The 22,837-nt window shown below is 48.6% G+C and overlaps 11 non-coding genes and 2 pseudogenes across 11 annotated transcripts; all 13 read right to left on the bottom strand.

Annotated features, from left to right (window-relative positions):
* Nucleotides 1–4,128: 4,128 nt before the first annotated feature.
* LOC142285355 (U2 spliceosomal RNA) lies at nucleotides 4,129–4,256 on the bottom strand (annotated as a pseudogene).
* Nucleotides 4,257–5,643: 1,387 nt separating this feature from the next.
* On the bottom strand, nucleotides 5,644–5,834 carry LOC142285339 (U2 spliceosomal RNA). The gene has a single exon (XR_012746750.1). It is a non-coding gene; the product is annotated as a U2 spliceosomal RNA (small nuclear RNA).
* Nucleotides 5,835–7,222: 1,388 nt separating this feature from the next.
* Nucleotides 7,223–7,413, bottom strand: LOC142285338 (U2 spliceosomal RNA). The gene has a single exon (XR_012746749.1). It is a non-coding gene; the product is annotated as a U2 spliceosomal RNA (small nuclear RNA).
* A 1,387-nt stretch (nucleotides 7,414–8,800) lies between these two features.
* LOC142285337 (U2 spliceosomal RNA) lies at nucleotides 8,801–8,991 on the bottom strand. The gene has a single exon (XR_012746748.1). It is a non-coding gene; the product is annotated as a U2 spliceosomal RNA (small nuclear RNA).
* Nucleotides 8,992–10,378: 1,387 nt separating this feature from the next.
* On the bottom strand, nucleotides 10,379–10,569 carry LOC142285336 (U2 spliceosomal RNA). The gene has a single exon (XR_012746746.1). It is a non-coding gene; the product is annotated as a U2 spliceosomal RNA (small nuclear RNA).
* A 1,387-nt stretch (nucleotides 10,570–11,956) lies between these two features.
* Nucleotides 11,957–12,147, bottom strand: LOC142285335 (U2 spliceosomal RNA). The gene has a single exon (XR_012746745.1). It is a non-coding gene; the product is annotated as a U2 spliceosomal RNA (small nuclear RNA).
* Nucleotides 12,148–13,534: 1,387 nt separating this feature from the next.
* Nucleotides 13,535–13,725, bottom strand: LOC142285334 (U2 spliceosomal RNA). Its single transcript, XR_012746744.1, has one exon. It is a non-coding gene; the product is annotated as a U2 spliceosomal RNA (small nuclear RNA).
* Nucleotides 13,726–15,112: 1,387 nt separating this feature from the next.
* LOC142285352 (U2 spliceosomal RNA) lies at nucleotides 15,113–15,307 on the bottom strand. Its single transcript, XR_012746757.1, has one exon. It is a non-coding gene; the product is annotated as a U2 spliceosomal RNA (small nuclear RNA).
* Nucleotides 15,308–16,004: 697 nt separating this feature from the next.
* On the bottom strand, nucleotides 16,005–16,146 carry LOC142285362 (U2 spliceosomal RNA; annotated as a pseudogene).
* Nucleotides 16,147–17,533: 1,387 nt separating this feature from the next.
* LOC142285333 (U2 spliceosomal RNA) lies at nucleotides 17,534–17,724 on the bottom strand. The gene has a single exon (XR_012746743.1). It is a non-coding gene; the product is annotated as a U2 spliceosomal RNA (small nuclear RNA).
* A 1,387-nt stretch (nucleotides 17,725–19,111) lies between these two features.
* Nucleotides 19,112–19,302, bottom strand: LOC142285330 (U2 spliceosomal RNA). The gene has a single exon (XR_012746741.1). It is a non-coding gene; the product is annotated as a U2 spliceosomal RNA (small nuclear RNA).
* Nucleotides 19,303–20,689: 1,387 nt separating this feature from the next.
* Nucleotides 20,690–20,880, bottom strand: LOC142285329 (U2 spliceosomal RNA). The gene has a single exon (XR_012746740.1). It is a non-coding gene; the product is annotated as a U2 spliceosomal RNA (small nuclear RNA).
* Nucleotides 20,881–22,267: 1,387 nt separating this feature from the next.
* Nucleotides 22,268–22,458, bottom strand: LOC142285328 (U2 spliceosomal RNA). The gene has a single exon (XR_012746739.1). It is a non-coding gene; the product is annotated as a U2 spliceosomal RNA (small nuclear RNA).
* Nucleotides 22,459–22,837: the final 379 nt, after the last annotated feature.

Here is a 22,837-nt window from a genome sequence, read left to right as displayed (position 1 = left end):
TCAAGCGTTCCTCCCAGGACTTGAGGGCTGCTCCTTCCTTCCCGAACCAGACTCCAAGAACCTTGATGAAATCCGGCTGGATGCTGAAAGGGAAGGGGGCGGAAGAGGCCGGCTGCCAGTCCCCGAAGAGCATGGCTTCCGACTTCCCGCAGTTGACTTTGGCTCCCGAAGCCCGTCCAAAGGTCTCACAGGTCTGGACGAGGGTGTCGACTGAGCGCCGGTCCGCGCAGAAGACGGTCACGTCGTCCATGTAGAGCGAGCACTTGACCTCGAAGCGTTCTGGTCCTGGTGCGGTGATCCCTCTGATCTCTCCATTCCGCCGGATAGCCTCTGCAAAGAGTTCTATAACACAAACAAAAAGAAGAGGTGACAGAGGACAGCCTTGTCTGACCCCTGAGAGGACCGGGAAGGGGTCAGTCTTCCAGCCGTTCACCAACACCGAGCTGTGAATATCAAAATACATTAGTTGGACATACAAGCAAAACATGTTACCCAAACCTAACCTGTGCAGAGCTTTGCCCAGGAACTCATGGGAAACACGGTCGAAGGCCTTTTCCTGATCCAACGAGATCAGGGCTGCGTGCACCCGGCGGGCTTTGATGTACTCGACCGTGTCCCGCATGAGAGCCAGGCTGTCTGCGATGCGACGTCCGGGGATGCCGCAGGTCTGGTCCGGGTGGATGATCCGTCCGATAACAGTCTTCAATCTCGTTGCCATCGTCTTGGCCAGGATCTTGTAGTCGACGTTCAGAAGGGTGATGGGACGCCAATTCTTCAGGTCGCACCTCTCTCCTTTACGCTTGTACAGGATCGTGACCATTCCTTCCCTCAGAGATGGAGGCATTCTGCCCTCCACCACCATCTCCTCATACAGCCCTAACAGGTCCGGACAGATTAGGTCTCCCAGCGCTACATAGAGCTCTGCTGGGAGGCCGTCACTGCCCGGTGTCCTGCCAGAACTAAAGGATTTGGCAGCCGAGAGCAGCTCGTCCACCGTCAGAGGAACATCCATGGCCGCCGCGTCTGCAGGGTCAAGATGGTTAGTGATACCTGACAGGAACTTATCGGCGGCCTCGGGGTCAGTAGTCTTGCGGGCGTAGAGTTCGCTGTAGAAGTCGCTGACGACCTTCATCACGTTCTCTTTCCCGCGTCGCATGTTTCCACTCTCGTCTCGTAGTTCATTCATGGGCGTGTGACCGGCGTGGAGTTTCCTGAAAAAGAACGAGTTACATTTCTCACCCTTCTCCAGGTTCTCCACTTTGGAACGGAAGACAATTCGCTCGGACTCCTCCTCGAAGTGCCTTTTCAGGCTCCTCTTAGTCTCCTCCAGCTCCTCTCTCACGTCCCAGCCGCATCGAAGAAGGTCCTGCAGGGAACGCAGCTCACGCTGGAGTCTCCTGAAGTCCCTCCTCTTCAGACACGCCTGTTGTTGACTCTTTGCCTGAAAGAAGAAACGGAACTCGAGTTTAACGTATTCCCACCAGTCAGAAACAGACTGGAAGCCCGCCTTGTAGGCCCGCCACGTGGAGTAGGCAGCTCTAAGCTCCTCCAGAATCTCACCCTTTTCCAGCAGAGAGCAGTTCAGCTTCCAGGAGCCCGGGCCAATGGGGAAGCCATGGCCCAGCACACCTTGAAAGTGAATGGCTCTGTGGTCAGAGAAGAAGCAGGGGACCATCGAGTGCCCACTCCGCCCAACCGCCCGAGAGGTAAACACAAAGTCAATCCTGGAACGCAGCGAGCCATCGGATCGGCACCATGAATAGTTCACGGATCCGTGTCCGATGGAGCCAACAACGTCCACAAGAGAGGCTTCGGTCACCATCTCAATGAGCAGTTTGGATGTGACGTCCAACTTGGCAGCCGTTCCAGAACTGCGTCCATCCTCCTCAATCGGGCAGTTGAAATCCCCGGCCATCACTACCGTCCTGGCGGTAGCGAGCTGAGGGCGCAGGGCTTGGAGGAGCTCCAGTCGATCGCTCTTCACAGGAGAAGCATACACATTGATGAACCTGACAGGTTCTCCCGCCCAGGTGCCATCCACGAGCAGTAACCTGCCGCAGACGATTTCCTGAACAGAGTCCAATGTGAAGGCGCTTCCCCTGATCAGCACGGCGACCCCCGCGGACCTACAGTCGCCCCCGCCAGACCAGTAGGATGGGCCATGGGTCCACTCCCTGGCCAGATGGTTGAAGGACCTAGAGGAGGGAAGGGAGCATTCCTGCAGGAAAAATACATCACTAGACTGAGTGTTAAGGAACGCAAAAATTGTCTGACGTCGGAACTTGTCTCTGATGCTCCTAACATTAATGGAAAAGATGTTAATGTTAGCAGTCATTGGAGGAAAGAGAAAGTTAGAGCAGGCGGTGTGCCTTAGTTACCACTCCGGTCGGGCGGTTCTTCCTCTTTGGCACCTGCTGGTAAGGGTATCTCCAGCAGACCCTCTTCTGCTAGCTGATCAAGCAGGGATGGTGCCTCAGTGGCTTCCGACTCCTCCATTTCTTCTTCGGCCACAAGGGACTCCACCATCTGCTCCAACACGTCCGGTTCTGGGAGGAGGCCATCCTCCTCTTCCTGGGGTGGGTTAAGGTCCACAATGAACAGCTTGGAAGGTTCTGCGACAGGACTATCTTCCACCTTCCTTTTCCTTTGGCCTGTACCTGAGGAGACAAGAGCTGGAAAATCCTCCTCGGTGAAAAGTGCAAGAGTGCTGAGGCCCTCTGCTCTCATGGTCTGGGGAGGGAGAGTGGGCTTTGGGGGGGGGGTGAGGAGACCAGCTGAGGAGTAGGGAAATGAGGTGGAGGTAGTGGAATCCTCAGTAGGGTTGGCCGGGGGGGGAGGGGTTTGGACAGGGGTGACAGGGGGGGGGACCAGGGAGGGGGCAGCAGTTTTCTTACCCTTCTTTTCCCTGGACTCCGTGGCTGCTGGGGCATCGGCTGGAGCCACGGTCGCCGGGTTCTTGGCCGCCTTGTCCTTGGCCTCTGTGGCCTTGGTCGTAGCTGCCTTGGTCGACGAAGCTGTGACTACCCGATACTGGGTCGCCGCGGCAACCCTTGCCCAGGATTTCTCCCGCTGTGGGCAGTCCTTGTAAAGGTGGTCCGCCTGTCCACATAGGTTGCAAGTCTTCTTCTTTGGGCAGTCCTTGGAGCTGTGTCCTGTCACCCGGCAAACCCTGCAGGCGTCCTCCTTGCAGGTCTTCATCGAATGCCCTTTCCCGCCACATTTCCTGCAGTTGTGTGGCATGTCCGGGTAGTAGATGAGACCATAGGAGTTTCCCAGAGAGAATGTCGGGGGCAGGTGCTGGAGACCATCCTCGGATGCTGGTTCCCTGTAGAGTCGGACGGTTACTGACCACTTACCCGTCCAGAATCCGTTGCCGTTAAGGATGTGGGATGGCTCCCTCACCACTGTGCAGAGATGTCCCAGGAACGTGGAGATGTCTCTTCCTGGGGTGTGCGGGTTCCGCATGGAGACCGTGATCCTCTTCTCATCCCTCTGTATAGGACAGGATCCTAAAAAAGAATGAAAAGGGGAGTCCGGCATCGCTGCGTTCATCGCCTCCCAGTATCTCCTGCAGGCATTCACCGTGGCAAAGGTTACCAGAAAAATGCCAGTCATGAAGGTCTGGACACTCAGGGTTTCCGCCCTGGAGAAGCCCTGATCCAGAATCATCTTCTTGCAGAACACGTCGCTGGACATGTCCGGCAACCTACCATCCACCGCCTTTAGCTTCAGGGCGACCGTCTGCCGCATCCAAGGCTCCAGGGTTGGAGCCTTTTCAGGCGGCGTCCGGGCTCCCTCCGGCTGGCTGGCGTCGGAGGTAGGGGCCTCTTGGGCCGAAGAAGCCTCTGGATGAGCCTTCCTGGAGGTCCCTGGGTCCTGAGCCTTCCTGGCTGCCTTCTCTGGCTTGCTTGCCATGGCTGGTTCCTGCTTGAGTTCCCGGAGCTGGATCTTGGATTCTTCTCCGGGTGTCTTCTCCCGCTGTGTTCCTCCTCGAAGTTCCTCTGGTCTCCCCAAGTCTTCTCCGAGCCTTCGTCTTCTTGCTTCTTTCTGCCAAGCTCTTCTTCCGTCCGATCTCCCTCTTTCGGTCTCGGCTGGGCTTCGGAGCTTGTCTCCCTGATCGTATCTCGTCAAGTGTAGCTAGCTCAGTTTGTTCTGATAAGAACAGATACTACACTTGATCTTAGCCAAAAGGCCGAGAAGCGATCTGATAAGAACAGATACTACACTTGATCTTAGCCAAAAGGCCGAGAAGCGATAACCAGAATTGGTTTGGGCCTCGAGTGGCACCCTGGCCTATGCCGGACACATCTTAGGGAGAGAGAGCGAGAGGGAGACAAACCCACGCCTACACAAGACATTTTGTCACCCAAGCCAACCCTTGAAAAGGCTGCTTTGCAGAGCCAAAACAAGAAGAATGGTGCGTTTTGCAGCCGCCGCCCACTGCAATGAATCTGAATAACTCCTCCTTTAGGGCGCAAGCAACTCCCCTCCCCCTTGCAGTCTTTCCAATTCACGATACAAAAAGACGGACAGGACAGGTTGCCTGACTTTCCGTCACTGCCACCCTTTGCCATCCTTACCCGTAGAAAGCCCTTTCATCATCCCCAAACCCTAATCTTTTCCCTTTCCTTCCCAGCCCCCAAACCCTGCCCTCTGTACCTTTCTCACCACCCGCTTCCCTTCTCCTGTCATCCCCCTACCACCCGGGAAAAAAAGAGATTGCCCCCTCCTTCCACTAGCCCACCCTCCCACCCAAAGAACAACTTCTTCTGCGCAGCTTGTTTTCTAGGCAGCAGCGCTATTGTGATGTCATCGGGGGGCATTGTGACAAGCCGCCAGTGTTCCGTCTCTTCATGTTGTGCACAGTTCAAACGGAAAATACATCAACAGGCAGACTACAGAAAAGCTTACTATCAAAGGTTAGAGGGGGGCTTTCTCAGAGGGCTTTTTACAGTTTTTCTATTCCCAATTAGCCGTTTAAGTGTACTTATTGAAAGTAGTAATTCTTTCATAGGCCGCCCTTTCTTAGTATTTGACGTTCCTTATATTGCGGTATGAGGCTTCGCAGTAGGTTGCAAACATTCATCACCCATGACTGTCCCCAATTGAGCTCAGAAGCTCAATGTCTATCATGACCTCTCTTTTAGAATGTCCAAGAGCAAGCAAACTATTCCTCCAGGAGAGGGCGCCAACAGACTACTAAAGAGATCATCATTACTCAAAGAAAACCCCAAAAACCAATGCATGATAGGAATAAACAGGTAACTTTCTTTGGAGTGGAAGCGGAGAGATCGCACCAGATGCCAATTCTAGATGTTATCACACCTGTGGTCACTGCAGCAGCAGGTGAATCCACTTTGTCCAAAAGGGATCTATTCCATTCAATTGCAAATGATCTAGATAAGACAGAGAACTGCAGCACGGGGACATAGCCGAGTTGGTCAGGTTGAGTGGTGATGAGTTTGCTATTTGGATGAATAAAGAAAGTCAAAAGTGTGAAAGATAAAAAACAAAAGGAGGAAGTGTGAAAAGTGAATGGGCCAAATTGAGGTGCATATGAAGACGTATGCTTTCTTCCAATTCATTAAATCGGGCTAATATGAATCAGGTGAATTGAGTTCTGCTTTTGGAAACTGGGTTAAGAAGGGGTGCACCGTTCCTGGAGGTACTGCAATACCAGGTCAATGCGTGGAGTGGACAGAGCAAGCTCTTTTTCCATCTCCCTGTTCTAAAAATCCATTTAATATATGGTCCCCAGATAGGGGACGTATCAGATATTAAACTGATAAGAACAGATACTACACTTGATCTTAGCCAAAAGGCCGAGAAGCGATAACCAGAATTGGTTTGGGCCTCGAGTGGCACCCTGGCCTATGCCGGACACATCTTAGGGAGAGAGAGCGAGAGGGAGACAAACCCACGCCTACACAAGACATTTTGTCACCCAAGCCAACCCTTGAAAAGGCTGCTTTGCAGAGCCAAAACAAGAAGAATGGTGCGTTTTGCAGCCGCCGCCCACTGCAATGAATCTGAATAACTCCTCCTTTAGGGCGCAAGCAACTCCCCTCCCCCTTGCAGTCTTTCCAATTCACGATACAAAAAGACGGACAGGACAGGTTGCCTGACTTTCCGTCACTGCCACCCTTTGCCATCCTTACCCGTAGAAAGCCCTTTCATCATCCCCAAACCCTAATCTTTTCCCTTTCCTTCCCAGCCCCCAAACCCTGCCCTCTGTACCTTTCTCACCACCCGCTTCCCTTCTCCTGTCATCCCCCTACCACCCGGGAAAAAAAGAGATTGCCCCCTCCTTCCACTAGCCCACCCTCCCACCCAAAGAACAACTTCTTCTGCGCAGCTTGTTTTCTAGGCAGCAGCGCTATTGTGATGTCATCGGGGGGCATTGTGACAAGCCGCCAGTGTTCCGTCTCTTCATGTTGTGCACAGTTCAAACGGAAAATACATCAACAGGCAGACTACAGAAAAGCTTACTATCAAAGGTTAGAGGGGGGCTTTCTCAGAGGGCTTTTTACAGTTTTTCTATTCCCAATTAGCCGTTTAAGTGTACTTATTGAAAGTAGTAATTCTTTCATAGGCCGCCCTTTCTTAGTATTTGACGTTCCTTATATTGCGGTATGAGGCTTCGCAGTAGGTTGCAAACATTCAATCACCCATGACTGTCCCCAATTGAGCTCAGAAGCTCAATGTCTATCATGACCTCTCTTTTAGAATGTCCAAGAGCAAGCAAACTATTCCTCCAGGAGAGGGCGCCAACAGACTACTAAAGAGATCATCATTACTCAAAGAAAACCCCAAAAACCAATGCATGATAGGAATAAACAGGTAACTTTCTTTGGAGTGGAAGCGGAGAGATCGCACCAGATGCCAATTCTAGATGTTATCACACCTGTGGTCACTGCAGCAGCAGGTGAATCCACTTTGTCCAAAAGGGATCTATTCCATTCAATTGCAAATGATCTAGATAAGACAGAGAACTGCAGCACGGGGACATAGCCGAGTTGGTCAGGTTGAGTGGTGATGAGTTTGCTATTTGGATGAATAAAGAAAGTCAAAAGTGTGAAAGATAAAAAACAAAAGGAGGAAGTGTGAAAAGTGAATGGGCCAAATTGAGGTGCATATGAAGACGTATGCTTTCTTCCAATTCATTAAATCGGGCTAATATGAATCAGGTGAATTGAGTTCTGCTTTTGGAAACTGGGTTAAGAAGGGGTGCACCGTTCCTGGAGGTACTGCAATACCAGGTCAATGCGTGGAGTGGACAGAGCAAGCTCTTTTTCCATCTCCCTGTTCTAAAAATCCATTTAATATATGGTCCCCAGATAGGGGACGTATCAGATATTAAACTGATAAGAACAGATACTACACTTGATCTTAGCCAAAAGGCCGAGAAGCGATAACCAGAATTGGTTTGGGCCTCGAGTGGCACCCTGGCCTATGCCGGACACATCTTAGGGAGAGAGAGCGAGAGGGAGACAAACCCACGCCTACACAAGACATTTTGTCACCCAAGCCAACCCTTGAAAAGGCTGCTTTGCAGAGCCAAAACAAGAAGAATGGTGCGTTTTGCAGCCGCCGCCCACTGCAATGAATCTGAATAACTCCTCCTTTAGGGCGCAAGCAACTCCCCTCCCCCTTGCAGTCTTTCCAATTCACGATACAAAAAGACGGACAGGACAGGTTGCCTGACTTTCCGTCACTGCCACCCTTTGCCATCCTTACCCGTAGAAAGCCCTTTCATCATCCCCAAACCCTAATCTTTTCCCTTTCCTTCCCAGCCCCCAAACCCTGCCCTCTGTACCTTTCTCACCACCCGCTTCCCTTCTCCTGTCATCCCCCTACCACCCGGGAAAAAAAGAGATTGCCCCCTCCTTCCACTAGCCCACCCTCCCACCCAAAGAACAACTTCTTCTGCGCAGCTTGTTTTCTAGGCAGCAGCGCTATTGTGATGTCATCGGGGGGCATTGTGACAAGCCGCCAGTGTTCCGTCTCTTCATGTTGTGCACAGTTCAAACGGAAAATACATCAACAGGCAGACTACAGAAAAGCTTACTATCAAAGGTTAGAGGGGGGCTTTCTCAGAGGGCTTTTTACAGTTTTTCTATTCCCAATTAGCCGTTTAAGTGTACTTATTGAAAGTAGTAATTCTTTCATAGGCCGCCCTTTCTTAGTATTTGACGTTCCTTATATTGCGGTATGAGGCTTCGCAGTAGGTTGCAAACATTCATCACCCATGACTGTCCCCAATTGAGCTCAGAAGCTCAATGTCTATCATGACCTCTCTTTTAGAATGTCCAAGAGCAAGCAAACTATTCCTCCAGGAGAGGGCGCCAACAGACTACTAAAGAGATCATCATTACTCAAAGAAAACCCCAAAAACCAATGCATGATAGGAATAAACAGGTAACTTTCTTTGGAGTGGAAGCGGAGAGATCGCACCAGATGCCAATTCTAGATGTTATCACACCTGTGGTCACTGCAGCAGCAGGTGAATCCACTTTGTCCAAAAGGGATCTATTCCATTCAATTGCAAATGATCTAGATAAGACAGAGAACTGCAGCACGGGGACATAGCCGAGTTGGTCAGGTTGAGTGGTGATGAGTTTGCTATTTGGATGAATAAAGAAAGTCAAAAGTGTGAAAGATAAAAAACAAAAGGAGGAAGTGTGAAAAGTGAATGGGCCAAATTGAGGTGCATATGAAGACGTATGCTTTCTTCCAATTCATTAAATCGGGCTAATATGAATCAGGTGAATTGAGTTCTGCTTTTGGAAACTGGGTTAAGAAGGGGTGCACCGTTCCTGGAGGTACTGCAATACCAGGTCAATGCGTGGAGTGGACAGAGCAAGCTCTTTTTCCATCTCCCTGTTCTAAAAATCCATTTAATATATGGTCCCCAGATAGGGGACGTATCAGATATTAAACTGATAAGAACAGATACTACACTTGATCTTAGCCAAAAGGCCGAGAAGCGATAACCAGAATTGGTTTGGGCCTCGAGTGGCACCCTGGCCTATGCCGGACACATCTTAGGGAGAGAGAGCGAGAGGGAGACAAACCCACGCCTACACAAGACATTTTGTCACCCAAGCCAACCCTTGAAAAGGCTGCTTTGCAGAGCCAAAACAAGAAGAATGGTGCGTTTTGCAGCCGCCGCCCACTGCAATGAATCTGAATAACTCCTCCTTTAGGGCGCAAGCAACTCCCCTCCCCCTTGCAGTCTTTCCAATTCACGATACAAAAAGACGGACAGGACAGGTTGCCTGACTTTCCGTCACTGCCACCCTTTGCCATCCTTACCCGTAGAAAGCCCTTTCATCATCCCCAAACCCTAATCTTTTCCCTTTCCTTCCCAGCCCCCAAACCCTGCCCTCTGTACCTTTCTCACCACCCGCTTCCCTTCTCCTGTCATCCCCCTACCACCCGGGAAAAAAAGAGATTGCCCCCTCCTTCCACTAGCCCACCCTCCCACCCAAAGAACAACTTCTTCTGCGCAGCTTGTTTTCTAGGCAGCAGCGCTATTGTGATGTCATCGGGGGGCATTGTGACAAGCCGCCAGTGTTCCGTCTCTTCATGTTGTGCACAGTTCAAACGGAAAATACATCAACAGGCAGACTACAGAAAAGCTTACTATCAAAGGTTAGAGGGGGGCTTTCTCAGAGGGCTTTTTACAGTTTTTCTATTCCCAATTAGCCGTTTAAGTGTACTTATTGAAAGTAGTAATTCTTTCATAGGCCGCCCTTTCTTAGTATTTGACGTTCCTTATATTGCGGTATGAGGCTTCGCAGTAGGTTGCAAACATTCATCACCCATGACTGTCCCCAATTGAGCTCAGAAGCTCAATGTCTATCATGACCTCTCTTTTAGAATGTCCAAGAGCAAGCAAACTATTCCTCCAGGAGAGGGCGCCAACAGACTACTAAAGAGATCATCATTACTCAAAGAAAACCCCAAAAACCAATGCATGATAGGAATAAACAGGTAACTTTCTTTGGAGTGGAAGCGGAGAGATCGCACCAGATGCCAATTCTAGATGTTATCACACCTGTGGTCACTGCAGCAGCAGGTGAATCCACTTTGTCCAAAAGGGATCTATTCCATTCAATTGCAAATGATCTAGATAAGACAGAGAACTGCAGCACGGGGACATAGCCGAGTTGGTCAGGTTGAGTGGTGATGAGTTTGCTATTTGGATGAATAAAGAAAGTCAAAAGTGTGAAAGATAAAAAACAAAAGGAGGAAGTGTGAAAAGTGAATGGGCCAAATTGAGGTGCATATGAAGACGTATGCTTTCTTCCAATTCATTAAATCGGGCTAATATGAATCAGGTGAATTGAGTTCTGCTTTTGGAAACTGGGTTAAGAAGGGGTGCACCGTTCCTGGAGGTACTGCAATACCAGGTCAATGCGTGGAGTGGACAGAGCAAGCTCTTTTTCCATCTCCCTGTTCTAAAAATCCATTTAATATATGGTCCCCAGATAGGGGACGTATCAGATATTAAACTGATAAGAACAGATACTACACTTGATCTTAGCCAAAAGGCCGAGAAGCGATAACCAGAATTGGTTTGGGCCTCGAGTGGCACCCTGGCCTATGCCGGACACATCTTAGGGAGAGAGAGCGAGAGGGAGACAAACCCACGCCTACACAAGACATTTTGTCACCCAAGCCAACCCTTGAAAAGGCTGCTTTGCAGAGCCAAAACAAGAAGAATGGTGCGTTTTGCAGCCGCCGCCCACTGCAATGAATCTGAATAACTCCTCCTTTAGGGCGCAAGCAACTCCCCTCCCCCTTGCAGTCTTTCCAATTCACGATACAAAAAGACGGACAGGACAGGTTGCCTGACTTTCCGTCACTGCCACCCTTTGCCATCCTTACCCGTAGAAAGCCCTTTCATCATCCCCAAACCCTAATCTTTTCCCTTTCCTTCCCAGCCCCCAAACCCTGCCCTCTGTACCTTTCTCACCACCCGCTTCCCTTCTCCTGTCATCCCCCTACCACCCGGGAAAAAAAGAGATTGCCCCCTCCTTCCACTAGCCCACCCTCCCACCCAAAGAACAACTTCTTCTGCGCAGCTTGTTTTCTAGGCAGCAGCGCTATTGTGATGTCATCGGGGGGCATTGTGACAAGCCGCCAGTGTTCCGTCTCTTCATGTTGTGCACAGTTCAAACGGAAAATACATCAACAGGCAGACTACAGAAAAGCTTACTATCAAAGGTTAGAGGGGGGCTTTCTCAGAGGGCTTTTTACAGTTTTTCTATTCCCAATTAGCCGTTTAAGTGTACTTATTGAAAGTAGTAATTCTTTCATAGGCCGCCCTTTCTTAGTATTTGACGTTCCTTATATTGCGGTATGAGGCTTCGCAGTAGGTTGCAAACATTCATCACCCATGACTGTCCCCAATTGAGCTCAGAAGCTCAATGTCTATCATGACCTCTCTTTTAGAATGTCCAAGAGCAAGCAAACTATTCCTCCAGGAGAGGGCGCCAACAGACTACTAAAGAGATCATCATTACTCAAAGAAAACCCCAAAAACCAATGCATGATAGGAATAAACAGGTAACTTTCTTTGGAGTGGAAGCGGAGAGATCGCACCAGATGCCAATTCTAGATGTTATCACACCTGTGGTCACTGCAGCAGCAGGTGAATCCACTTTGTCCAAAAGGGATCTATTCCATTCAATTGCAAATGATCTAGATAAGACAGAGAACTGCAGCACGGGGACATAGCCGAGTTGGTCAGGTTGAGTGGTGATGAGTTTGCTATTTGGATGAATAAAGAAAGTCAAAAGTGTGAAAGATAAAAAACAAAAGGAGGAAGTGTGAAAAGTGAATGGGCCAAATTGAGGTGCATATGAAGACGTATGCTTTCTTCCAATTCATTAAATCGGGCTAATATGAATCAGGTGAATTGAGTTCTGCTTTTGGAAACTGGGTTAAGAAGGGGTGCACCGTTCCTGGAGGTACTGCAATACCAGGTCAATGCGTGGAGTGGACAGAGCAAGCTCTTTTTCCATCTCCCTGTTCTAAAAATCCATTTAATATATGGTCCCCAGATAGGGGACGTATCAGATATTAAACTGATAAGAACAGATACTACACTTGATCTTAGCCAAAAGGCCGAGAAGCGATAACCAGAATTGGTTTGGGCCTCGAGTGGCACCCTGGCCTATGCCGGACACATCTTAGGGAGAGAGAGCGAGAGGGAGACAAACCCACGCCTACACAAGACATTTTGTCACCCAAGCCAACCCTTGAAAAGGCTGCTTTGCAGAGCCAAAACAAGAAGAATGGTGCGTTTTGCAGCCGCCGCCCACTGCAATGAATCTGAATAACTCCTCCTTTAGGGCGCAAGCAACTCCCCTCCCCCTTGCAGTCTTTCCAATTCACGATACAAAAAGACGGACAGGACAGGTTGCCTGACTTTCCGTCACTGCCACCCTTTGCCATCCTTACCCGTAGAAAGCCCTTTCATCATCCCCAAACCCTAATCTTTTCCCTTTCCTTCCCAGCCCCCAAACCCTGCCCTCTGTACCTTTCTCACCACCCGCTTCCCTTCTCCTGTCATCCCCCTACCACCCGGGAAAAAAAGAGATTGCCCCCTCCTTCCACTAGCCCACCCTCCCACCCAAAGAACAACTTCTTCTGCGCAGCTTGTTTTCTAGGCAGCAGCGCTATTGTGATGTCATCGGGGGGCATTGTGACAAGCCGCCAGTGTTCCGTCTCTTCATGTTGTGCACAGTTCAAACGGAAAATACATCAACAGGCAGACTACAGAAAAGCTTACTATCAAAGGTTAGAGGGGGGCTTTCTCAGAGGGCTTTTTACAGTTTTTCTATTCCCAATTAGCCGTTTAAGTGTACTTATTGAAAGTAGTAATTCTTTCATAGGCCGCCCTTTCTTAGTATTTGACGTTCCTTATATTGCGGTATGAGGCTTCGCAGTAGGTTGCAAACATTCATCACCCATGACTGTCCCCAATTGAGCTCAGAAGCTCAATGTCTATCATGACCTCTCTTTTAGAATGTCCAAGAGCAAGCAAACTATTCCTCCAGGAGAGGGCGCCAACAGACTACTAAAGAGATCATCATTACTCAAAGAAAACCCCAAAAACCAATGCATGATAGGAATAAACAGGTAACTTTCTTTGGAGTGGAAGCGGAGAGATCGCACCAGATGCCAATTCTAGATGTTATCACACCTGTGGTCACTGCAGCAGCAGGTGAATCCACTTTGTCCAAAAGGGATCTATTCCATTCAATTGCAAATGATCTAGATAAGACAGAGAACTGCAGCACGGGGACATAGCCGAGTTGGTCAGGTTGAGTGGTGATGAGTTTGCTATTTGGATGAATAAAGAAAGTCAAAAGTGTGAAAGATAAAAAACAAAAGGAGGAAGTGTGAAAAGTGAATGGGCCAAATTGAGGTGCATATGAAGACGTATGCTTTCTTCCAATTCATTAAATCGGGCTAATATGAATCAGGTGAATTGAGTTCTGCTTTTGGAAACTGGGTTAAGAAGGGGTGCACCGTTCCTGGAGGTACTGCAATACCAGGTCAATGCGTGGAGTGGACAGAGCAAGCTCTTTTTCCATCTCCCTGTTCTAAAAATCCATTTAATATATGGTCCCCAGATAGGGGACGTATCAGATATTAAACTGATAAGAACAGATACTACACTTGATCTTAGCCAAAAGGCCGAGAAGCGATAACCAGAATTGGTTTGGGCCTCGAGTGGCACCCTGGCCTATGCCGGACACATCTTAGGGAGAGAGAGCGAGAGGGAGACAAACCCACGCCTACACAAGACATTTTGTCACCCAAGCCAACCCTTGAAAAGGCTGCTTTGCAGAGCCAAAACAAGAAGAATGGTGCGTTTTGCAGCCGCCGCCCACTGCAATGAATCTGAATAACTCCTCCTTTAGGGCGCAAGCAACTCCCCTCCCCCTTGCAGTCTTTCCAATTCACGATACAAAAAGACGGACAGGACAGGTTGCCTGACTTTCCGTCACTGCCACCCTTTGCCATCCTTACCCGTAGAAAGCCCTTTCATCATCCCCAAACCCTAATCTTTTCCCTTTCCTTCCCAGCCCCCAAACCCTGCCCTCTGTACCTTTCTCACCACCCGCTTCCCTTCTCCTGTCATCCCCCTACCACCCGGGAAAAAAAGAGATTGCCCCCTCCTTCCACTAGCCCACCCTCCCACCCAAAGAACAACTTCTTCTGCGCAGCTTGTTTTCTAGGCAGCAGCGCTATTGTGATGTCATCGGGGGGCATTGTGACAAGCCGCCAGTGTTCCGTCTCTTCATGTTGTGCACAGTTCAAACGGAAAATACATCAACAGGCAGACTACAGAAAAGCTTACTATCAAAGGTTAGAGGGGGGCTTTCTCAGAGGGCTTTTTACAGTTTTTCTATTCCCAATTAGCCGTTTAAGTGTACTTATTGAAAGTAGTAATTCTTTCATAGGCCGCCCTTTCTTAGTATTTGACGTTCCTTATATTGCGGTATGAGGCTTCGCAGTAGGTTGCAAACATTCATCACCCATGACTGTCCCCAATTGAGCTCAGAAGCTCAATGTCTATCATGACCTCTCTTTTAGAATGTCCAAGAGCAAGCAAACTATTCCTCCAGGAGAGGGCGCCAACAGACTACTAAAGAGATCATCATTACTCAAAGAAAACCCCAAAAACCAATGCATGATAGGAATAAACAGGTAACTTTCTTTGGAGTGGAAGCGGAGAGATCGCACCAGATGCCAATTCTAGATGTTATCACACCTGTGGTCACTGCAGCAGCAGGTGAATCCACTTTGTCCAAAAGGGATCTATTCCATTCAATTGCAAATGATCTAGATAAGACAGAGAACTGCAGCACGGGGACATAGCCGAGTTGGTCAGGTTGAGTGGTGATGAGTTTGCTATTTGGATGAATAAAGAAAGTCAAAAGTGTGAAAGATAAAAAACAAAAGGAGGAAGTGTGAAAAGTGAATGGGCCAAATTGAGGTGCATATGAAGACGTATGCTTTCTTCCAATTCATTAAATCGGGCTAATATGAATCAGGTGAATTGAGTTCTGCTTTTGGAAACTGGGTTAAGAAGGGGTGCACCGTTCCTGGAGGTACTGCAATACCAGGTCAATGCGTGGAGTGGACAGAGCAAGCTCTTTTTCCATCTCCCTGTTCTAAAAATCCATTTAATATATGGTCCCCAGATAGGGGACGTATCAGATATTAAACTGATAAGAACAGATTTTGATTTAATGAAGCTTTCCAAAGCACCGCAAAAATGCATGACCGAAGTCACACCAAAAACAGTGCAAAGGCTAGGATTTGTGTGGACCCCTCCGTGAGAAGAGGATCCCCAAAAATCAACCCCGTCCCTCCGAGCCAGAAGGCCACAGCGAGGGTCAGGGATCTTCGGTGCTCCCCCAAGCCGAAGCCTGGTTGAGCCTTGTTGTTGCTCCCAGCGTCCACCGAGGCATCTTACCCAAGTGGAGTAGGGAGCTACTAGTCGTTGGTTTCGCAGCCGAGACTGCCCGGACCGTCAACCGGTGTTGGTTTCTCAGCCCAAGGCTGACCGGACCTCCAACCGGGTGTTGGTTTCTCAGCCCAAGGCTGACCGGACCTCCAACCGGGTGTTGGTTTCTCAGCCCAAGGCTAACCGGACCTCCAACCGGGTGTTGGTTTCTCAGCCAAAGCTGACCCGGACCTCCAACCGGGTGTTGGTTTCTCAGCCCAAAGCTGACCGGACTTCCGACCGGGATTATAAAAATTTCCCTTCTTAGCCAGAAGGCCAGGATAGGGCAATATGCTTGGAAAGTATGAATAGGCAAGGCGCGGCGTGCGACAGAGTCTGAGGCTTATCAGGGTCCCAACCTAGCAAGTTCAGACTCCCTCCAGGGTGTCCATTCCTGGGGCACATTGCACCATAACCCCCACACTTACTCAGTCTAATAGCCTCAATCCTGGTAGGGCCATGGTTTCCTCTAGATGGATATACTATCCTCCCAAAGTACTAACAAGTGCAACCTTCCAGTGTGCATTGCATCATTGTACTAAGGTGGCCGGAGCCTTAAACCACCTTTTCGAACGATACTACACTTGATCTTAGCCAAAAGGCCGAGAAGCGATAACCAGAATTGGTTTGGGCCTCGAGTGGCACCCTGGCCTATGCCGGACACATCTTAGGGAGAGAGAGCGAGAGGGAGACAAACCCACGCCTACACAAGACATTTTGTCACCCAAGCCAACCCTTGAAAAGGCTGCTTTGCAGAGCCAAAACAAGAAGAATGGTGCGTTTTGCAGCCGCCGCCCACTGCAATGAATCTGAATAACTCCTCCTTTAGGGCGCAAGCAACTCCCCTCCCCCTTGCAGTCTTTCCAATTCACGATACAAAAAGACGGACAGGACAGGTTGCCTGACTTTCCGTCACTGCCACCCTTTGCCATCCTTACCCGTAGAAAGCCCTTTCATCATCCCCAAACCCTAATCTTTTCCCTTTCCTTCCCAGCCCCCAAACCCTGCCCTCTGTACCTTTCTCACCACCCGCTTCCCTTCTCCTGTCATCCCCCTACCACCCGGGAAAAAAAGAGATTGCCCCCTCCTTCCACTAGCCCACCCTCCCACCCAAAGAACAACTTCTTCTGCGCAGCTTGTTTTCTAGGCAGCAGCGCTATTGTGATGTCATCGGGGGGCATTGTGACAAGCCGCCAGTGTTCCGTCTCTTCATGTTGTGCACAGTTCAAACGGAAAATACATCAACAGGCAGACTACAGAAAAGCTTACTATCAAAGGTTAGAGGGGGGCTTTCTCAGAGGGCTTTTTACAGTTTTTCTATTCCCAATTAGCCGTTTAAGTGTACTTATTGAAAGTAGTAATTCTTTCATAGGCCGCCCTTTCTTAGTATTTGACGTTCCTTATATTGCGGTATGAGGCTTCGCAGTAGGTTGCAAACATTCATCACCCATGACTGTCCCCAATTGAGCTCAGAAGCTCAATGTCTATCATGACCTCTCTTTTAGAATGTCCAAGAGCAAGCAAACTATTCCTCCAGGAGAGGGCGCCAACAGACTACTAAAGAGATCATCATTACTCAAAGAAAACCCCAAAAACCAATGCATGATAGGAATAAACAGGTAACTTTCTTTGGAGTGGAAGCGGAGAGATCGCACCAGATGCCAATTCTAGATGTTATCACACCTGTGGTCACTGCAGCAGCAGGTGAATCCACTTTGTCCAAAAGGGATCTATTCCATTCAATTGCAAATGATCTAGATAAGACAGAGAACTGCAGCACGGGGACATAGCCGAGTTGGTCAGGTTGAGTGGTGATGAGTTTGCTATTTGGATGAATAAAGAAAGTCAAAAGTGTGAAAGATAAAAAACAAAAGGAGGAAGTGTGAAAAGTGAATGGGCCAAATTGAGGTGCATATGAAGACGTATGCTTTCTTCCAATTCATTAAATCGGGCTAATATGAATCAGGTGAATTGAGTTCTGCTTTTGGAAACTGGGTTAAGAAGGGGTGCACCGTTCCTGGAGGTACTGCAATACCAGGTCAATGCGTGGAGTGGACAGAGCAAGCTCTTTTTCCATCTCCCTGTTCTAAAAATCCATTTAATATATGGTCCCCAGATAGGGGACGTATCAGATATTAAACTGATAAGAACAGATACTACACTTGATCTTAGCCAAAAGGCCGAGAAGCGATAACCAGAATTGGTTTGGGCCTCGAGTGGCACCCTGGCCTATGCCGGACACATCTTAGGGAGAGAGAGCGAGAGGGAGACAAACCCACGCCTACACAAGACATTTTGTCACCCAAGCCAACCCTTGAAAAGGCTGCTTTGCAGAGCCAAAACAAGAAGAATGGTGCGTTTTGCAGCCGCCGCCCACTGCAATGAATCTGAATAACTCCTCCTTTAGGGCGCAAGCAACTCCCCTCCCCCTTGCAGTCTTTCCAATTCACGATACAAAAAGACGGACAGGACAGGTTGCCTGACTTTCCGTCACTGCCACCCTTTGCCATCCTTACCCGTAGAAAGCCCTTTCATCATCCCCAAACCCTAATCTTTTCCCTTTCCTTCCCAGCCCCCAAACCCTGCCCTCTGTACCTTTCTCACCACCCGCTTCCCTTCTCCTGTCATCCCCCTACCACCCGGGAAAAAAAGAGATTGCCCCCTCCTTCCACTAGCCCACCCTCCCACCCAAAGAACAACTTCTTCTGCGCAGCTTGTTTTCTAGGCAGCAGCGCTATTGTGATGTCATCGGGGGGCATTGTGACAAGCCGCCAGTGTTCCGTCTCTTCATGTTGTGCACAGTTCAAACGGAAAATACATCAACAGGCAGACTACAGAAAAGCTTACTATCAAAGGTTAGAGGGGGGCTTTCTCAGAGGGCTTTTTACAGTTTTTCTATTCCCAATTAGCCGTTTAAGTGTACTTATTGAAAGTAGTAATTCTTTCATAGGCCGCCCTTTCTTAGTATTTGACGTTCCTTATATTGCGGTATGAGGCTTCGCAGTAGGTTGCAAACATTCATCACCCATGACTGTCCCCAATTGAGCTCAGAAGCTCAATGTCTATCATGACCTCTCTTTTAGAATGTCCAAGAGCAAGCAAACTATTCCTCCAGGAGAGGGCGCCAACAGACTACTAAAGAGATCATCATTACTCAAAGAAAACCCCAAAAACCAATGCATGATAGGAATAAACAGGTAACTTTCTTTGGAGTGGAAGCGGAGAGATCGCACCAGATGCCAATTCTAGATGTTATCACACCTGTGGTCACTGCAGCAGCAGGTGAATCCACTTTGTCCAAAAGGGATCTATTCCATTCAATTGCAAATGATCTAGATAAGACAGAGAACTGCAGCACGGGGACATAGCCGAGTTGGTCAGGTTGAGTGGTGATGAGTTTGCTATTTGGATGAATAAAGAAAGTCAAAAGTGTGAAAGATAAAAAACAAAAGGAGGAAGTGTGAAAAGTGAATGGGCCAAATTGAGGTGCATATGAAGACGTATGCTTTCTTCCAATTCATTAAATCGGGCTAATATGAATCAGGTGAATTGAGTTCTGCTTTTGGAAACTGGGTTAAGAAGGGGTGCACCGTTCCTGGAGGTACTGCAATACCAGGTCAATGCGTGGAGTGGACAGAGCAAGCTCTTTTTCCATCTCCCTGTTCTAAAAATCCATTTAATATATGGTCCCCAGATAGGGGACGTATCAGATATTAAACTGATAAGAACAGATACTACACTTGATCTTAGCCAAAAGGCCGAGAAGCGATAACCAGAATTGGTTTGGGCCTCGAGTGGCACCCTGGCCTATGCCGGACACATCTTAGGGAGAGAGAGCGAGAGGGAGACAAACCCACGCCTACACAAGACATTTTGTCACCCAAGCCAACCCTTGAAAAGGCTGCTTTGCAGAGCCAAAACAAGAAGAATGGTGCGTTTTGCAGCCGCCGCCCACTGCAATGAATCTGAATAACTCCTCCTTTAGGGCGCAAGCAACTCCCCTCCCCCTTGCAGTCTTTCCAATTCACGATACAAAAAGACGGACAGGACAGGTTGCCTGACTTTCCGTCACTGCCACCCTTTGCCATCCTTACCCGTAGAAAGCCCTTTCATCATCCCCAAACCCTAATCTTTTCCCTTTCCTTCCCAGCCCCCAAACCCTGCCCTCTGTACCTTTCTCACCACCCGCTTCCCTTCTCCTGTCATCCCCCTACCACCCGGGAAAAAAAGAGATTGCCCCCTCCTTCCACTAGCCCACCCTCCCACCCAAAGAACAACTTCTTCTGCGCAGCTTGTTTTCTAGGCAGCAGCGCTATTGTGATGTCATCGGGGGGCATTGTGACAAGCCGCCAGTGTTCCGTCTCTTCATGTTGTGCACAGTTCAAACGGAAAATACATCAACAGGCAGACTACAGAAAAGCTTACTATCAAAGGTTAGAGGGGGGCTTTCTCAGAGGGCTTTTTACAGTTTTTCTATTCCCAATTAGCCGTTTAAGTGTACTTATTGAAAGTAGTAATTCTTTCATAGGCCGCCCTTTCTTAGTATTTGACGTTCCTTATATTGCGGTATGAGGCTTCGCAGTAGGTTGCAAACATTCATCACCCATGACTGTCCCCAATTGAGCTCAGAAGCTCAATGTCTATCATGACCTCTCTTTTAGAATGTCCAAGAGCAAGCAAACTATTCCTCCAGGAGAGGGCGCCAACAGACTACTAAAGAGATCATCATTACTCAAAGAAAACCCCAAAAACCAATGCATGATAGGAATAAACAGGTAACTTTCTTTGGAGTGGAAGCGGAGAGATCGCACCAGATGCCAATTCTAGATGTTATCACACCTGTGGTCACTGCAGCAGCAGGTGAATCCACTTTGTCCAAAAGGGATCTATTCCATTCAATTGCAAATGATCTAGATAAGACAGAGAACTGCAGCACGGGGACATAGCCGAGTTGGTCAGGTTGAGTGGTGATGAGTTTGCTATTTGGATGAATAAAGAAAGTCAAAAGTGTGAAAGATAAAAAACAAAAGGAGGAAGTGTGAAAAGTGAATGGGCCAAATTGAGGTGCATATGAAGACGTATGCTTTCTTCCAATTCATTAAATCGGGCTAATATGAATCAGGTGAATTGAGTTCTGCTTTTGGAAACTGGGTTAAGAAGGGGTGCACCGTTCCTGGAGGTACTGCAATACCAGGTCAATGCGTGGAGTGGACAGAGCAAGCTCTTTTTCCATCTCCCTGTTCTAAAAATCCATTTAATATATGGTCCCCAGATAGGGGACGTATCAGATATTAAACTGATAAGAACAGATACTACACTTGATCTTAGCCAAAAGGCCGAGAAGCGATAACCAGAATTGGTTTGGGCCTCGAGTGGCACCCTGGCCTATGCCGGACACATCTTAGGGAGAGAGAGCGAGAGGGAGACAAACCCACGCCTACACAAGACATTTTGTCACCCAAGCCAACCCTTGAAAAGGCTGCTTTGCAGAGCCAAAACAAGAAGAATGGTGCGTTTTGCAGCCGCCGCCCACTGCAATGAATCTGAATAACTCCTCCTTTAGGGCGCAAGCAACTCCCCTCCCCCTTGCAGTCTTTCCAATTCACGATACAAAAAGACGGACAGGACAGGTTGCCTGACTTTCCGTCACTGCCACCCTTTGCCATCCTTACCCGTAGAAAGCCCTTTCATCATCCCCAAACCCTAATCTTTTCCCTTTCCTTCCCAGCCCCCAAACCCTGCCCTCTGTACCTTTCTCACCACCCGCTTCCCTTCTCCTGTCATCCCCCTACCACCCGGGAAAAAAAGAGATTGCCCCCTCCTTCCACTAGCCCACCCTCCCACCCAAAGAACAACTTCTTCTGCGCAGCTTGTTTTCTAGGCAGCAGCGCTATTGTGATGTCATCGGGGGGCATTGTGACAAGCCGCCAGTGTTCCGTCTCTTCATGTTGTGCACAGTTCAAACGGAAAATACATCAACAGGCAGACTACAGAAAAGCTTACTATCAAAGGTTAGAGGGGGGCTTTCTCAGAGGGCTTTTTACAGTTTTTCTATTCCCAATTAGCCGTTTAAGTGTACTTATTGAAAGTAGTAATTCTTTCATAGGCCGCCCTTTCTTAGTATTTGACGTTCCTTATATTGCGGTATGAGGCTTCGCAGTAGGTTGCAAACATTCATCACCCATGACTGTCCCCAATTGAGCTCAGAAGCTCAATGTCTATCATGACCTCTCTTTTAGAATGTCCAAGAGCAAGCAAACTATTCCTCCAGGAGAGGGCGCCAACAGACTACTAAAGAGATCATCATTACTCAAAGAAAACCCCAAAAACCAATGCATGATAGGAATAAACAGGTAACTTTCTTTGGAGTGGAAGCGGAGAGATCGCACCAGATGCCAATTCTAGATGTTATCACACCTGTGGTCACTGCAGCAGCAGGTGAATCCACTTTGTCCAAAAGGGATCTATTCCATTCAATTGCAAATGATCTAGATAAGACAGAGAACTGCAGCACGGGGACATAGCCGAGTTGGTCAGGTTGAGTGGTGATGAGTTTGCTATTTGGATGAATAAAGAAAGTCAAAAGTGTGAAAGATAAAAAACAAAAGGAGGAAGTGTGAAAAGTGAATGGGCCAAATTGAGGTGCATATGAAGACGTATGCTTTCTTCCAATTCATTAAATCGGGCTAATATGAATCAGGTGAATTGAGTTCTGCTTTTGGAAACTGGGTTAAGAAGGGGTGCACCGTTCCTGGAGGTACTGCAATACCAGGTCAATGCGTGGAGTGGACAGAGCAAGCTCTTTTTCCATCTCCCTGTTCTAAAAATCCATTTAATATATGGTCCCCAGATAGGGGACGTATCAGATATTAAACTGATAAGAACAGATACTACACTTGATCTTAGCCAAAAGGCCGAGAAGCGATAACCAGAATTGGTTTGGGCCTCGAGTGGCACCCTGGCCTATGCCGGACACATCTTAGGGAGAGAGAGCGAGAGGGAGACAAACCCACGCCTACACAAGACATTTTGTCACCCAAGCCAACCCTTGAAAAGGCTGCTTTGCAGAGCCAAAACAAGAAGAATGGTGCGTTTTGCAGCCGCCGCCCACTGCAATGAATCTGAATAACTCCTCCTTTAGGGCGCAAGCAACTCCCCTCCCCCTTGCAGTCTTTCCAATTCACGATACAAAAAGACGGACAGGACAGGTTGCCTGACTTTCCGTCACTGCCACCCTTTGCCATCCTTACCCGTAGAAAGCCCTTTCATCATCCCCAAACCCTAATCTTTTCCCTTTCCTTCCCA

Source organism: Anomaloglossus baeobatrachus, unplaced genomic scaffold (assembly GCF_048569485.1).
Source record: "Anomaloglossus baeobatrachus isolate aAnoBae1 unplaced genomic scaffold, aAnoBae1.hap1 Scaffold_599, whole genome shotgun sequence".
NCBI classification, from domain to species: Eukaryota; Metazoa; Chordata; class Amphibia; order Anura; family Aromobatidae; genus Anomaloglossus; species Anomaloglossus baeobatrachus.
The sequence above is the reverse complement of the archived record's forward strand: the minus strand, read 5'-3'. Positions and strand labels throughout refer to the sequence as shown.